The 9082-nt window shown below is 45.6% G+C and overlaps 1 long non-coding RNA gene across 1 annotated transcript; it reads left to right on the forward strand.

The window, feature by feature from the left end:
• The first annotated feature begins 6000 nt into the window (after positions 1-6000).
• LOC140650079 (uncharacterized) lies at positions 6001-8878 on the forward strand. Its single transcript, XR_012041847.1, has 3 exons — positions 6001-6603; positions 6847-7144; positions 8179-8878. It is a non-coding gene; the product is annotated as an uncharacterized lncRNA (long non-coding RNA).
• Positions 8879-9082: the final 204 nt, after the last annotated feature.

A 9082-nucleotide genomic window follows, 5' to 3' on the forward strand; every position in this document is an offset into this window, starting at 1 on the left:
GGCAGGAGGCACACGTCTGGAGGGCTGCAGGGTCCCAGGCGTGCTCCCGCAGCATTCCTATGGGAACCCAGGAGTCAGCTGCTCTCAGCCCCTCACCGTCGCCAGCTGCCTGCCGCCGGTGGGGGTGTCCTGCCCACGGGGCCCCTGGACCGCTGCTTGCGCTGAGGTCTGCACTCGGCAGCAGCTGCTGGACATTGCTCCTGCCCCGCTCCTGCCTGCCGCTGCTGCTCAGGCTGAGCTCAGGGGGAGCCAGCACCTCTGCCTTGGGCTGAGCCTGAAATGTTCAGCTGCCCTCGGCCCTGGGCACGGCTTGGAGGCTCTTATGCCCTTGCTCCAGGGTTGCCTGCATAGTCAACTACCCCATCCTACCTGGTGACTTTCAGTGGAGCTAGGGAAACATGGACTATCCAAGTGACTTCGGCAGACTGAAGTCCAGGTCCTGTGCCTTGCAGTCTCCCCGTTCACCATCACCAAGACTGACTGGGAACTGGGGACTGGGAGTCTGGAAGCTCCAGCCTCGCCTCTCTAGGGGAGCTGGGAAAGAAGTTGGACATTTGGGAGCTTAGGGTCCTGCAACCGCAGGGGCTTCAGCTCTCTGGAAACCACTGGGCAGGAAGGAAGTTTTTGTCTTTCAGTGATGCATCAAAGATGAGTTACTGGGATATGTTTGTGCTCCTAGGTACTAAAAACCTCCAAACCCTGGTGAATGTCTTGCTCACATGAGGTCAGGGGAGTAGGGGGAGAGGTTTGGAGGCAGCAGTTGCCTTTCTCTGGGACAAGGTATGTTTCCTAATAGCTCCTAAGAATTTTCCTGGTATTCAGAGACCTAAAATATCGGTGACGTCTTTGCTTTATCTCCTTCTCTCTTCCTGATTTACATTGCACACTTTTTTGGCTTTTGATCTTACAAGCTAAAATTGGTATGCTTGATAAAAGCTATCAATAAATGTCTTTGATGTACGGGGTGTAGGAAGCAAATGCTGCATGAACCCTTCTGTGCTGGGATCTGTGGGGAAGCTATCAGTAACTGCAAGGGACTGGACTCAAGAACTTAAATTATCTTTCCGGCATTCCCACATCCAGCACAAGGCAGGGAGTTGTTTTGGAAACACTGCAGAAGAGACAAGGAGAAGTTATAGACTGACAAAGAGTTCAAGGACTTCTTATGACCTCCTCTGCAAAGTGGACCACTGACTGCTGCAGATGCTTAAGCTGCTTTGCAAAAATAAACCACTGGATCTTTCTCTCCCTGAGTACTGGGGAAAGACAAGAGTCAAGGCTGACACCTGAAAAACAAATCTATCTGTATTTTCTTATGCTAAACCACAAGATAAATTGTACAGGAGTCCTCTGGGAGACCTGGAAAAAGGACTTCAAGTTTTGTAAAATGTTGTTGGTTTTTTTTCTTTCTATTCCTTCCACTCTGTATAACAAAGAGCTTTGCTCTGATTTAGCAAAGAACTTTTCAGGATGGTAAATACTTGTGCTGTCTCTGCATCTCTTCAGCTCCTCAGAAGCAGCCTCCTGTGCGCTGGCTGACCGTGCTGCCAAGAGCACGGGCACGCCTGGTGCCGAGACAAGGCGCTCTGCCCAGGAGCCCATGCTGCAGCTGCCCCGCTCTGCACGCTCGCATAGCCTGCATTTCTCCATCAGCTGCTCTGCACCTTCTGGTGCAGACCTTCTGGTGGAGGTCTGAAATGAAACCCACCTTTTTCTCCTAATCAAGAGAAGATTCCCACCCATATTTCCTGCATGGAGGCAGGCCCCTTTCCCCTCTTGCAGAGCTATGCCAGGGTTCCTGCTCTGTTACCCACCTCCATCTCCCATGGACTCGACACCGCACACCCTGGGAGCTGCTGACCCGACTGCGGTGTTACCTGCTGCCCTGTGATGTTAGGCTAGAGAAGTGCCCGGGGTTTCTTGAAGCCTTATGGTTGCAAGGTTGAGGTCAGGATGTATTTGGTGTGCTGACTTTCTCCATTCCTGAAGAGGCTGCTGTTCAGCATCTCTAGATGCCAGGTCTTTCTTAGAGAGACAGCTCCAACTGGGAGACTGTTATTGTGCTCAGCCCCGTTGAAACTGTAGGAGAGAAAGGGAATCTGCCCAGTGAATGACTAAGGCTTGCTGACTGGTTGCTGAAGAGTCTCCAGGTACATTCAAACTTTCAGTAGACCTTGGAGCTGGAGATTACTTACTTAAAAAAAATCTCCTGCTCCTATTCTGCACCCATTACAAGGTGCTTGGGACCCTGTTTGGACCCAGAATGACATAATCTGACATAAAACCAAGGGTCTGATTCAAATGTAGAACACACAAGGTAAAATTATTTCTGTTCCTTATTCTTACTGGCAGTCCCTGGAAGTTTAGGCAGGAGCAGCCCGAATTTCTTACAGGATGCAGACAGATAACAGTGCCCAGAGTCTCCCATGTTTCACTGGGTGTAGCGTGCCTACTCTGATGTTTCTAAACATCTCTGCTTCCCCAAGATAAATTTCAGTCAGTCCAGTATAATGCAGCAGTAGCATAGTTTGACAGTGTGAAATCCAGCCCTGTCCAACATGTCACTACTGTGCTTGGCACTGGCCAAGTGCCAATGGCTGACAGCCATGCAGGCATCCTACACACCACAGAGTCTATCAGTCAAGTGTGAGCACTCCCTACAGACCTAACAAGGAGGGGACTTGTGGAGGAATGGTTGGCATGGTTGGCATTTTGTTGGAAAGAAGACTTCCTATAGGTACAAAACTTCATTGACACAAGCCTGTAGGTGGTGTGCATGAAAGGAGGGGCAAAGAGGGAGAGAGGGGGAGAGCAGAAAAGCAAACTGCAGTCCCTGAGCCACAGTGGGGATGCTGCTACTTGACAAACCATGGATTGGAAATATTTATGGTGAAGAGTTTGGATTGCCCTCCAGTGGCCAAATGGGATTTCAGATCCCAGCATAGGTCAACGGCAATGTCAAGAGAAAAGGAATTTGGAGGAAGTAAAAATCAGCAACTAGAAGCAGCCTGTTGTATATTTTACAGGATGGTGGTATCTGTATCACCATCATGGCAGCACATCTCTTACAGATATCTAACATTTGCCTTCTTCCTTTTTAATCTTAACTCCCATACCATCACTTTCCGGTGACCATGCAGACCTTCACAGCTGTCACCAGCTGAGCATGCAGCTTCTGGGACTTTCACTGGTGGGCAGGGTGGGACAACCGTGTACATAAGGCCGAGGTCAGCAGTCGGTGCTGTATCCAGAGAGACACACCAAACAGAATTACATACAGCAGAAAAAACAGTCCCCTTAAAAGCCCAAGGCAGATCACCAGTAACAACATTCACATGGAAAACAGTAGAGAATACATCTGAGTCAAATCTGGAGTCAAGGGCCCTTCCTCTTCTCTCATCCCTCGACCTTGCTGGCACTGGTAGGAGGAAACACGGATGCTAATACAGCAATCCTGTTCTGGTTATGTGCCACCATTCATCTTTCCTCCCTCTCTAAACGTAAACGCGGGGCCCCTGTAGGCCAGCTTTGCTGGCTATGAAAGACAGACAAGACAAGTTTGGCGTGCTCAGAGTTTGTTGTTTTTTTTTCCTGGGACAACACTTGTTCCACATCCATTTTGGCTGAAGCCTCAGCTTTTATCTTTTGGCTACACATCTGACACCTGAGCATTTTTCTGCCTGTTGAACGTCATTCCTGAAGTGTATTCCAACACCAGGCCCTTGGCGACAACAGTGCAGGACAGGGTGGGAAGATTGTGTGAAGGGAAATCAGCTCCTGGTGCATCCTGGGTTCATTCAAACTTCCTCGGCAAAACCTTTCCAGAAATTGCCAGCTCTCTTGCCGTGCTGCTGCAGGTCTGGTTCGGCAGAGTGACTAATGAACAAGGCAAAAAACTCTGTCAGCTGTAGCTCGGAGACTTGAGTGACAGCCAGAGAGGTACCTTCTCCTCAGAGGACAGAAAACTGTCTGGCACTTGGCCAGCCTGTGAATCTTTCCAAACAAAGCCTTTGATATCTAGAAGCTGACTGTAGTCCAAGGCCCTGGTTTGACAGAGATCTAAGTCACATAGAGACCATAAATCACAGAAATACAGGGCTGGAAGGGATCTCAGGAGAACACCTTCCCCACCCCATGCACAGAGGCAAGTTAACTATCTTGGCCTCTCCTGGAAGATGTATGTTTGATCTGTCCTTAAAAATCTCCAATCACAAGAGTAACAAGTCTTTCTAGGTGTTCTCCTCCAGTCCTGGATTTTTCTAACAGTATCGGTGTTTCCTAATGCCTAACCTAAATCACCTTTGCCATAAATTAAACCAGGTCTTCCTGTATCCTTATGGGCACAATTCATCATAGTCTTTCACAGTAATGTTTTACGTACTGGAAGTCTTTCATTATGTCCCATCTCAGGATGCTTTTTTTCCTAGATTAAAAAAAAACCAACATCAGTTCCTTGAACCTTTCCTTGTAGGTCATGTTTTCCAAACATCTCATCATCCTTGTTGGTCTCTTCTGGCTCTTCTCCAATTAGTCTCCATCTTTCATCAAGTGCATGGCCCCAAAGCAGACACAGTGCTCCAGTAAAGACCTCACCCACACTGAGCAAAGCTGAAAAATTACCTCCTGTGGATTACACAACACATCTGTTATTAAATGCCAGTACAAGACCGGCTGTGAGTTTTGTCCACTTTCTTTACAACATCCTATTGTTAGGTTATTAATTCAAGAATTGTCAGTCCTTACAGACCCGTCATCAGCTTCACCTCCTGTCCTGTAGTACTGCTTAAATGGGTTGCTTAATCAAGACCTAAACTGGAAGTAAATCCATGGAAAAGAATGGTGTAATTGCAGCAGCAAAAATGGTGTAATAAAAGCAGCAAGGAGCAATGTCAGGACCAAGTCATATATTGAGTACTGGTGTACTTAGACTTCAGAGAGCTAATATGCCTATTATGGATTGACTGTGCTTTTGGTAGAAATCTATAGAGTTCTTGGCCATACCCCTGACAGATATTATGTGCATTCATATTTTTATTCATGAGCAGCTCCCTCTCCTAAACTTATCAGCATCTGTAAGAGCATGATTCTAAATCTTGCCCCCATCTTGCACAGGCAGGGTTTAGAGCATGTAGTTGTGGATCAATCAAGGGTGTGGATGTGCAGATAGTGACAGCTACCTAGAAAAACAGGCACCAAAGATTTGAAAATATAGTCCCTGGTTTTGACTTACAATGTTTTCATCTCCTAGTCATACCTAGCATAGGAGGTATTCGATATACAGAGAGTAGAGATGCTGAATGCTGTGAGTGGGGACTGCCTAAGATGACTGCTGCCCAATTAAATTCTGTAAGTTGCTATCCCTTAACCAATGAATATTTGCTTATTCCTGTTTTATGAAGTAATATTTGGCTGTCTAGTGGTTCAATAAATATTGTTCTGTAGCTGCTTCCACCTCAGTTAGTTTGCTTCAAAATAAGATTTCTATAAATCTTGGTAGTGCAGGGAGTGCACCCAAAAATATCTGGGTACATGTTTTTTTCCAAATAAAATATGTTTTGCATGCTACCCAGCAAAAAAGCCCACAAAAGACACAGGCAGGTCTTTATAAGGACTTTAGAAATCATATAGGAAAAAAAATCCTTTGTCTTTGTTATTATATTCGTATCACTTGTCCCCAAAGGGGGGATCTAGCAAAGCCCAGAAAGATAAGAGCAGTGAATGCATCTAGGCTCTTCAGCTAGACTAAGGAGGGAGAAGTTTTGTAAATCTGGCCAAGAGGAGGTCACTGGTGACCCTGAATATTTAGACATATGACTCATATATAAAAGGATACTTGAACCATCAAGAAACAAAAGATTAATCATCTGTTGGCCTCTCTCCTTACTCTCTCTCGCCTGGTGAAAAAAACAAAAAAGCCTTGCAGTGATTTTTCCCCTCACATTTAATTCTTCTATTAATCTACAGTAAAGCACTAGACTTGGACTGGGAGGAATGGATAGCTTCTAGTTTACAGTAGCAGAGAGTAAAAGGGGTCCCTGGGCATTGAAAGAGGGGTACGGGATTCCCTTTGCTGCTTCACCATTTTAGCAAATGCTGGTGGCCTCTGAGAAACTGAGGTTTCATAAACCCACACTGGGTTTATGAAATGGGTTTATGAACAGGGACAGAGCAGATCTCAAGCAGAGAAGAACCCGTAGAAGAAATCATGCCAAGGAAAAAAAGCTTGGGACTAAGCTATTTTTAAACTGTTCTCTTCAAAGGCTCCAAGAAAAAGGATATTTAGGCTCCACACAATGAGCATGTAGTTGGCTCAGAGGCATCAAGCCACAGGACTGCTGGATTTGACAGATTCAAAGGATCAGAAGACTGGAAGAGGCTCTCCAGTTTAACAGAGTTACTTAAATATCTCCGTGGACTCACAGAGGTTGCAGGTTTCATCTGGACTATCCACTGCTCTGCATCCTCTGTATGGATAATGTGACAGCACTGCCTCGGCATCAAGAAATGTCAAATACAGTTCATGTCTTCGGCTGAGGGTCTTGCCTATTCTTCCAGCCTTTCATTGCTGTGAAGCTGGACAGGATTTCACACAGGAATACAGAGGTATACAGATTTATCACTTCTCAGCTACCTCCCGTCACAGGACAGTTTGCTCTGCTACACACAAAAAGTCCCAGCTTCTGTTATCCAGGTAGTGTTATATCAGATGAATCCTTCTGAATCCCCACCTCCAAGTAATGCAGATTGGAATACACATCTTAGATAGCTCCTACACACTGGCAGTTAAAGACAGAAAGGAATTTCTTTTTTCTTTTTTAACAAATTTTGGTTTTGGCTTCTTTGCAGAGTTCTTCCTTTGCTCAGAGTCGACCTTGACAAGCACCTCACGAAACTCAACTCATGAAATTCACCCTGGAGATCAAATGCTGGTGTCCTTGTTCCCGTGCAGAGTGTGGATTTGATCTGAAAGTCTGTGTGATCACTAAGCAAACACCTCACATCCGTTACAGGGCGGATTTGTTTCTAGTAGCTGGGATAACCTTCCTCACCTGCCACTTGCAAGCTGGAAAGTTCAGCACCATAAACCATGGTGGAGCCACAAGTATTTGGGAGTTTCTCTGAAAGCAAAGCTGTGGTGGAAAAGGTAAGCACTACTGACACAGTACTTCTCTCCCAGTCACTACTGGTCAAACCCAAGGACTGTCGGAAAATTCAAAAGCAAATAATTGTATTGTGATACTGTCCATCAGCTCTGCCCATTACTGTAACAGAAATTTGCAACTACCTACCAATACCATTGATTTGTTCAGGAGGAAGTACTGAAAGATCTCTTGGAAACAGACTAACCCAAACATGGCACACCGTTAACAGAAAAAGGTAGCACATTGGTCATATCAATTGTTTCTGCTGGAAAAAGCATAGATGCAGTTATCTTTGGCAAATCAGATAAATGATGCATGTAAGGTCTGATTTAAGACCCAGGCTTTCAGGACTCTGGCAGGCTTTGGATAAAGTCCTCACGCTGCTCCACACACAGCAGGGGAAGAGCTGGAGTCCTTGCTGTGCACTGTCATTTACTGTGCCTGTCTCATTCAGTCATTTACAGCTGCCTTCCCTCTAGCCATGGAAAACTTTGACCCCATCAGTCTAAAGACCACATCATGATGTTTCACCACATCTTGGATATAATACGTTCCCTCATTTATTATTGTGACTTAGATTAAAGGCATCTAATTCCCTTGGAGCTAGAGGGAGTTTGGCCTTGGTTTCTGCTAAAAAGGGATGAAGCATCAGTGTTTCCTCAATTCTTTTTTTTTTTTCCTGAAGACACACATCCATCCACTTGCCAGTATTTTATTTACTTTTAGTTTGTTTGGGGAGTTAGTTTGTTTCCAGGGGAATACTAAGCAAGAGAGTAATAGTAATTTACCGGCCCATTCTCACAAGTGCCATCACATCCATAGTCATACCAAGCAGCCTGCCTGTACCACCACAGGACAGAGATCCTAAATGTATGCAATAGTGAAATTTGTTGCTGTTGATCCTTTCATGGTATCTGTGATAATAAGGTTAATTTGCACAGGGTTAATACCACCTTTCGCAACTCAGTTTTCTTGTACTTCGCAACATCTGTTCTCATGGTGTCCCCACTTCAACCCCATCTCCCTTTTCCCCAAGGCAGGCCAGTGCTCAGCGTGTGGCTGCTCAGCGGTGCTGCTGCACATGTGGTCCCAGGAAGGGGAAGGGGATTTTACTAGATTAAGGAGCTGAAGCCTAGGAGATAAAGGAAGAAGCAGCCCCTCTGCTCCCAGCATCCTCCACAAGCTGTCCCACATCCATCATGAGATCTGATCTGGGAATCAGGGGTCAATGGAGAGACGCTGACCTGCCCTGCCTCTATCAGTCTCTTGAGTGCCATTGATTCCTTATCCAAAATGTTCAAGAAGGTTATGGTGCCTGGTGATATTGTGATATCTTCGTCAAGCATCAGTATTGTGAAAGTCTCAAGCCATATGCACAGGAACATAGATGTGAACACCAGGAGTCTGGGGAGAGTTAAAACCAATTTGTTCTCATGACCACGTGTGGGCTCAGGTGACTCGCCTCTGGAAGCTGAGCTGCTTTCTTTGCAGGAGAGACTTAACACAAACCCCTCCTACACATGCAGTGGTCGAGCAGTGGGACTCCTCTGAGCTTCTTGCATCTTTCATCCAGGAGGATGGAGATCAGTCACCACTAATAACAGACTAATTGGACTCAAGTGTCACTTCATTGTGTTGAGCATCTTTAAAGAGGCGGTAATGCTGTGACCAGCCAGTTCAGCTACTGAATTTCCAGCAGGTAGCAAAGTTTTGGGGTCATTTACGAGTTTGACCTAGTCACCCCAGCATGAAAGACTTTATTTGTATTCTGCACAATCTAGCTTTCTATTTCATATGACTTATGAAGGGCATATTCCTCTGAGTGCATATTTGAAAGGGTGTGTTCACCATAGATGTTGTTTATTAACATTTCTGCATTCCTGTCAGCTTTTTGTCTCCTCCTTGCAATTAAATTGATGATCAAGAAAGACAAAGAGTAC

Source organism: Ciconia boyciana, chromosome 3, assembly GCF_034638445.1.
Source record: "Ciconia boyciana chromosome 3, ASM3463844v1, whole genome shotgun sequence".
Classification (NCBI taxonomy): domain Eukaryota; kingdom Metazoa; phylum Chordata; class Aves; order Ciconiiformes; family Ciconiidae; genus Ciconia; species Ciconia boyciana.